Below are 7,778 nucleotides of genomic sequence, written 5' to 3'. Positions count from 1 at the left end.
CGTAACTCACCCACTGAAAGCCCAACTAGTGGGTTTTAGTCCAACCAGAGCCGTAGGACGCTCGCCGCGGCCAGCTAGGGCGGCCTCATCACGCCAGGAACGCCCCCCCCCCCCCCCACCGCCCAGCTCCTGCCCCGGCAACCGAATGTACTTTCCATCCGCTGCCCGCTCGGGGCATTTGCTACAGGCGGGAGGACACGGGGCCTGGTGTCCCCGCCCCCCACGAGCACTGGTGCGTCCACGCTGGAGCCCGTGTCGTCGGGGCGAGTGGCAGCCCGCTGCGTGGGGGCACCCGGGTGTCGGTCGTATTATTTGAAGAAGAAACGCCGGTCCCGGCCTCTCCTGGCCACTCCCAGGCTGAAACAGTTTCGATCACTGCGACGTTGGAATCAGTGTCCTGCAGGATGGTGTCCTGCAGCAGGACCGGCCAAGAGCCACACTGAGGCGTTCTCGGGGGACACGGCCGCGCACTCGCAGCCCCACGCTCGCCGGTCCGGACAGCGGCCCCCACGCCGGTCCACGTCCGCTGACCCCAGGCCGTGAGGCCCCGGGATGGGGTCTGTGAGCTCACCACCGTGACCACGGGGCCGGGCTGGCCAGGGAGGGGCGCCCCGGGGCTCGGAGCTTCAAGGGGTTAAACCACAGGGGCAGGTTGGGGGAGCGGGCAGGAGAGGCCTCCTGGGGCGGAGGTGTCTGCCACCACCTCACAGGGGATGGAGGGAGCAGGGAGCCTGGGGGGGGGGGTGAGCTGTCACCTGGCACGGGACAGGGGACAGGGCTGTGGGCTGCTGGTGAGGCCCTGGAGACCCTGCAGCAGGCAGGACGGCGAAGGCGGGCCGGCTCCACGATGGGCCTCGGTGCCATGGCGGGCAGCGGCTTCAAGCCAGAAGGAGCCCCTCCCTGGGGCCACCCCGTCTGCCCCCCCCCCCCGGCTGTGTGGCGGCTGCACGGAGGATGGGAGGGAGGAGTCGGGGCAGAGGGAGCACCAGGAGGCCCCTGGAGGGCCCAGTGGCTCTCTTGGGGCCCTGTGGCTCTCTGGGGGGCCCTGTGGCTCTCTGGGGGACCCCACGGCTCTCTAGGGCACCCCGCAGCTCTCTGGGGACCTTGCATCTCCAGCCACACTGGCCAAGGCCGGGGTCAGGGGGCCGGCTGCGCGCAGCATGGGAGTGAGGACGCCTCCCTCCAGAGCAGGCAGGGCTCCTGGCTCCCGGGTCCCAAGCACCACGACCTGTCCTTCCGCAGATTCCTGACGTCCTGTCTGGGGACAGTCACCCCTCGGGGGATGGCGGGCATCTGGGGTGTTACCCCGCTGCTTGGCATGTGCGCGTGCATGCGTGTGCCCGCAGGTCCTGTGCACGGCTGACCGTGCACACGTGCACACACACACTCCCCTCTAAAGCACTGTCCCCTGGATGGTCCCAGACCTGATCCTGGGGGGGCTTGCGGTGCAGGCTCTGGCACTTACAGGTGTTTCACTTGAGCAAGTGATGTCGGCCGCGTGCCTGTCTCCCATCTGCTCATGGGGCCCAGACGGAGACCCGCCCCCGCGCGAGGCCAGGGTCTGGGGGAGCTCCGAGGACGCCCGGCCCCTCCGTGCTGGTCGCTGCAGGACCCCAGGGGCCCCTCCCTGCTCTGGTGGGAGCCGCCGGCCCCCGAGGCCTGGAGTGGCGCGGCCTGAGCCGCCGTGACTCCGGGTGATGGTTTCCTTGCGTTTCATGGGCAGCACATTAGAATCGTGAGCGTGACCGCGGACACCGGTCGTGCGTCCAACCTGCTGGGTCCGCAGCTGCGCCCGCAGCCCGTGCGTCCTGCTCTGCCTCATTCTGCGCCATCGGATCCGGCACGTGGGCGGGCCCCAGGCTCGGGGGGCTTCCTGCAGGAGCACCGTCCGCGGGGAGAGCCTCTCCGTGGCCTGGGGGGGCGACCGGCGGGCTGCCCGACCTGCGCCGGACGGGAGCCTGGGTGGCCTGGGGGCGGCGGGAGGCCGCGAGGACCACCAGGACGAGAAGCACAGGCAATCGGACGTGGGCTACGTTATGAAGTCGAAGCACTTCCTAACCTGGTGTGTCACTTAACCTTTCCGTGCCTCAGTCTCCCCACCTCTGAAATGGGCATGATGTGGCCCTATGTCTTAGTGGTTTGTCAGTGGTTTATGAAGACGAGGGTCCCTGGGCGGGGACTAAATGCAGCAGACGTGTTCGCCAGGTGATTGGAATGGTCATCATCCTCGCTGGCAGGTAAGGACAGCAGGGCACAGCCGGGTCAGCCGGGCTCCCAGACGGACGTGAGGGACGCTATGTGCACCTGTGCGGACGTCCTGTGGCAGAGGCAGGGGGGTTGGTGATCTGCCAGCCGGAAGGCGCGGGCCCAGGAAGCCCGTGGGGAGATCCCGGCGGAGTCCAGCTCCCTGAGGCCACCCCCCAACCCCTCCCAGGAGTCACTCATTTGCTCAGGAGCAGTGACAGCACTCAGGCCATCCCGCGCCCGGGAGTCACTGGGGGCCCTGCACCCCCATCTGGGGGCTAAAATGTGGTCAGGTCGGGGCTGGGAGGGGGTCAGGTTGGGGCCCACAGGGGGTCAGGTCGGGCCAGCAGGGGTCAGGTCGGGGCTCACCGACCGACCGTGCAGGGAGGAACCGTCTCCCATCTTGTCAACACAGGTGGAGGCCAGAGGGGCCGGCGCAGGGGTGGGTGGGACAGAAGCAGTAGGATGAGGTGGGTGGCAGGTGTGGGGGACCTGGCGCTCTGTGCCCCTCACCCGCTAGCCAGCGCCCCTGGAGACGCCCCGGGGCAGCTCCGTTCCCGGGCCCTCCCCACCCTGTGCTGCGGCTGCACATGGGGTCGCCGGGTCACCGTGTTTGGGTGTCAGGAGGCAGAGCAGGAACGCGGGGACCCGCAGCCTTCCCAATACCCTCGTCGCACCCCGCGGGTCGGGAGCACACGGGTCCCCGTACGCACAGGTTTTCACGGGACAGGACAGTGAGCGTTTCGCCTCCTTTGGGTTTTCTTCCTCCAGGACGAGCCCGTGGCGCATCTCACACAACAGGTGAGTCGGTGCCCCGGCGGCCGGCAGCGGGTGAGCGCGGGGCAGGCACTGGGGTTTCAGGGGTGCCCCACCCTGGCTCCCTCGAGCGTCCACCTGTTCCCTCTCCGTGGGACCCCGGGTACCAGTGTCCTGACCACCCCCCCCTGCCTCGCCCCCACCCCCCCTGCTGCCTCCCTGCCCCGCAGGACAGGACACTGTACCCCGGGCTGTATGGACGCGGACCCAGGTAGAGACTAGAGACGGGGATGCAGAGCGAACCCAGGGCCGCGCTAACACGTAGGGGTTTATGTGGAGCCTGCTCCGCCAGAGGAAACCCCGCCCAGGGTGGGGAAGGGGGGTCCTCCAGGCTTCCTCCTCCAGGCCTCCCCCTCCCCCCCTCCCCCCCCCTCCGTTCCCTCCTCCTTCTCCCCACCCGCCCCTCCTGCTCCTCCTCCTCCTTCTCTCCTCCTCTTCCCCACCTGCTTCTCCCTCCCCCCTCCCCTCTGCATCTCCTTCCATCCTCCTGTCCTTCTGTCTCCTTCTCCCCCCTCCTCCTCCCACTCCCCCCTCCCTCTCCTCCCCCCGCCCGCCCCTCCTCTCATCCTCCCTCCCCCTGGGCTGTGGCCATCAGTGGGCGCCCAGGCTGTACCCTCTTGGCCGCCTCTCATCTCTGACAGCGGTTCCCCCACGAAGCGCGAGAGCTCCTGGGTGGAGACAAGGCTGCGTGGCGGGTGGTGCCCCTCAGGGCGGGTGGGCTTCTGGTTCGAGAGCCCCCAGGGCGACCGCCCAGTGCTCCGGGCCACGTGCGCCCCCACAGCAGCGTCCGCGCTCACTCGGGAGCAGAGCCGGCTCAGCGCTCCTGGCCAGAGTCCCCGGCTCAGGACAGGCGGCGGCTAAGCAGGTCCCAAGCACCGGCTGCAGGAGCCTCTTCTCTCCCCGCCGCCGAGGCGCAGCAGATGCCTCCTGTTCACCAGGGACCACAGCGGACTCTTCTGACGCCCCCGGGGTGACGAATGTGGGGTTCACAGCCTCAGAAGGAGGAAATCTCCGCTCTGCCGGGGCGGAGGTGGGGACGGAGGTGGAGGTGGGTGCCAGGTGCACCGCTGCGGACGGGCAGACGGCCGCCTGAGGGCCAAGCTCCGGCCCCGGGGCACCTTCCCTGCCTCCCAGAGGTCACTCACAAGTCGTTACCCTTTAGGCCCACACCGTGAGCCAGGCCAGGGCAGCCTGGGGGGCAGAGCCTGCAGGACGAGGACCCTCCATCCGCCCCTGGCCACACCTCAGGGACCCCGGGGACGGGCCTCCTCTGCATCCACACTGCGAAGCCCACGAGCAGGCCTGCGTCTGAGCCAGGCCACCTGGGAGGTGCAGAGCTGGCACGGGGACCTAGGAGGGGCCTGGCCGGAGGCACAGCCGCGGACGGGGGCGCCGCCGACTGAGGACGGCAGCCGGGAGCCCCCGGTGCTGCAAGCAGCAGTGCGAGGGGACGGGAGAAGGAACGCCCGGGGCCTTGGGGTGCCAGGCCGGCAGAGGAGGGTCTTCATTTCCTGGGAATCCCAGTCCTTCCAATAAGCCAAATGAGCCACATCTCAGCACGAGAAGTCTGGAGCGTCAGGTTCATCGCGGCTCCTCGAACTCCCTTCCCGCGGAGGCCCTTCCCTGACCCTGCCTCTAGCAGAGCACCGCGCCGTCCAGCCCAGGCGGTGGCCCCGCTCCCCCAGGCGAGGACCCAGCCTGCTCATCAACCCGGCCGAGCCCTGGCTCTCTGAGCCTTCAGCCTGTCCGTCCCGAACCGTGGACCGGTGGGACCCCGCCTCCAGGGGGGCGTCAGGGGGCAGCGGCGACACTCACTGCAGGGCCTTCCTTTTCTGTGCCTCCTTCACTTCACTGCAGGAGGGTTTGTGGAGAAGCCAGAGGAGGGCAGATGCCATCCTGGGCCAGGACGGCAGCCCCACAGACGGACAGGCCGACGGCAAGGCTCAGGGCGTGGGACGTGCTGTAGGGACCCCGGCCCCCAGCAGGGCCGTGAGCTGAGCTCCCCAGCTCAGCACTCACCGTCCAGAGGCATCTGCACCCCACACCCTTTCCTCCTCTGGGGCCGAGTCCAAACACTTCCTGGTGGTCTTCGACACCCGGGACTTTCCAAGGTGGAAAGACTCAGCGGTTGATGAAGGGGAATGGACATCGCCCAGCTCAGGGACCCTGTCGTTCCAAGCAGAGGTGACCTGCAGCGTCAGTGCCCCAACACCTGTGTCCATCAGCCTGTGCTCGCTGGTGTCCCAGTGGCGGTGAGTCCCGTCATGGTGGAGGGAGAGCTGCTGCGGCCTGAGTCACCTGCCGCAGGTGCAGAGCAGGTGTGTGACTCAGGAATGCAGGTGTCCTGGCCCCTCTCTCTGCCCAGCGCCGCTGCCTGGTGTCCTCCCCCCACACACCCTGCAGTGACCCCTGCCGCACGGGTGGGGGGGACCCAGCAGCAGCGCAGCTCCCCGGGCACCCCAATAGTGGTCAGTTCCAGCCACGGCCCTCAGAGGCCTCGGGTCTGCACGAGGGACACGGAGCTCAGGACAGGCTGTCATCTGCTCGGCTCCCGGGCCACCTGCTGGAAAGCCCACAACGGACCCCAGGCCGCCGCCCCCTGCCCCTCCTCTGCCCGGGCAGAGCCCCAGTAGGAAGAGAGCCCCAGTAGGAAGGAAGGGCGAGGGCGCCCCAGGTCACCTCGTCCCTCGCTCCGCATCCGCGCCAGGGACCCACTGCTCACCCCACAGACAGGGACTGGGGAGGCAGCTTGCTGACTCGTTCTGAGGCAGTGGACCCGAGCCACCCAGTGGTTCCCAGCCCAGCGACAGCAGGAGCAGGTCCCGGGCCGGGGAGGCCGTTGGGCAAGCGCTTTCCTGCAGCCCAGACCTCGTTGTGTCATCCTCGTGGACGAGCCGCCCAGAACGGCGCCGTGAACCCCGAGCACTGCCCCCCCACCCCACCCCCACCCCACTCCCCGCCTCCACGATTTCCAACACACAAAATCCCACTTCGTCCACTTAGCAGCTTGGCCTCTGGCCCCAAATTCCTTTTTTTTTTTACACATTATGCCAAGGTCAGAAGTCCCTCTGCGATGCCCCGGCGGGTTAGGAAGGGGGTGGACCGCGGCCTCGGCGAGTGCCCTGCGCTTCCTCCGGGGGCTCCGCAGCAGAGCAGACCCCGGCGCTTCCTGGCTCCAGGGGAGGTCGGAGCGGGGGAGGTCGGCGCCCCAGGGGTCCGGGCGGGGGGGGACCCCAACCTGGGCCGCTCGGGGCGCCCAGAGAGGGACGCGCAGGGCGCAGGCTCTGGCTCACTCAGACAGAAATAGCACGAAGGCCCCAGCATTCTGTTTTCTCAAAAACATGTTTTTCTTGAGTAACTTGGCTGTGCAGGCAAATCACTGCGAGCCGGTGGCGAGCCGCCACGAAGCCGATCATTAGCTGTCACAGGAAGAAGCAAATTATCTCCACCCCGTTCCCCGCAGACCGAAGCGTCTCAGCAGCGAACGTCTTCGTCTCCAAGCCTTGAAATTTCCAGAGAAGACAAGCGTCGGTCGGGCGTGACGCCGCCGGGCGCGTGAAACCAGGCACCTGCGGCGGCGGCGTCTCTGCCACGACCCCTGCTTCACGCAAGAAGGACTCAGGAACCCAGCGGCACGAGGGCCCCGAGCCACGTCTCAAGGACCCACGGGCACGATGCTGGGCTGCAGGTGTCAAACCAGCTTGAGGAGGAGACGCCGGGCGGGAGCTGCTGGGCCCTGGGCCCCGGGCGCGAGCCCCGTCGCCAGGCTCCTTCCGTCCCAGCCCCGCGTGCAACCAGCTCAGCAGCCAGCGGGCGGCCACTGGGGAGGCACCTGCTCTTCCCAACAGGTGGGACGGGTTCTGAGCGTCCACCTTCTGCCCCTGGGGCAGGGGAGGGCGAGCCAGCCCTCCCGAGGCCACACCAGGGGCCCTGAGACCCCAAGACCTCCGTGACCCAGCACAAGGGGCAGAGCTGGAGCAGGGGGCACCCGGGTCGGACAAGCAAAACCCCCAGGTGTCCCCTCCGGGGTCGGGGCCAGCTGTCCACGGCACAGCCGCGCCGTCCGCCTGTCCTGAGGCCTGACGAGGAGCTGTGACTGCCCAGCGAGAGGACCAGCCTGCCACACAAGTGTGGTATTTGGGAAAAGATGACAAAAGCCAGACTCTGAGACCGGGAGCCATGAAGGATGTCACCAGCAAGAGTATTTGCTTGGTGACACCTAGCAGGCTCGGCCCTTTTAAAAAGAAAGATGGGGGGATCCCTGGGGGGCTCAGCGGTTGAGCATCTGCCTTCTGCCCAGGGCATGACCCCAGGGTCCTGAGATCGAGTCCCACATTGGGCTCCCCGCAGGGAGCCTACGTCTCCCTCTGCCTGTGTCTCTGCCTCTCTGTCTGTCATGAATAAATAGATAAAATCTTTTAAAAATAAATAAATAAATAAATAGATGATAGATAAATAAATAAAAGCTGGATTAGCCACCGTGTCCCTTGGCCGTCACGCTCACGCATGGGCGTCCATGGAAGGGATGGTCCCCGGCGGTGTGTGCGGCAGGGAGCGGAGGCTGGCGAGGGCCACACGGGCGGAGCGTCCCTCCAAGTCAGGCTGTCGCAGTGTGAGGATGGGGACGCAGCGTGGGCCTGCACGTGCGCGTGGTCGGTACATTCACCCTCTCGGCGGCGATCGCGCGGGGCGTGCGGGACGGCAACGTGCTGTGACTG

Source organism: Nyctereutes procyonoides, unplaced genomic scaffold, assembly GCF_905146905.1.
Source record: "Nyctereutes procyonoides isolate TBG_1078 unplaced genomic scaffold, NYPRO_anot_genome, whole genome shotgun sequence".
Taxonomy (NCBI): Eukaryota; Metazoa; Chordata; class Mammalia; order Carnivora; family Canidae; genus Nyctereutes; species Nyctereutes procyonoides.
Note: the sequence above shows the minus strand (reverse complement) of the source record.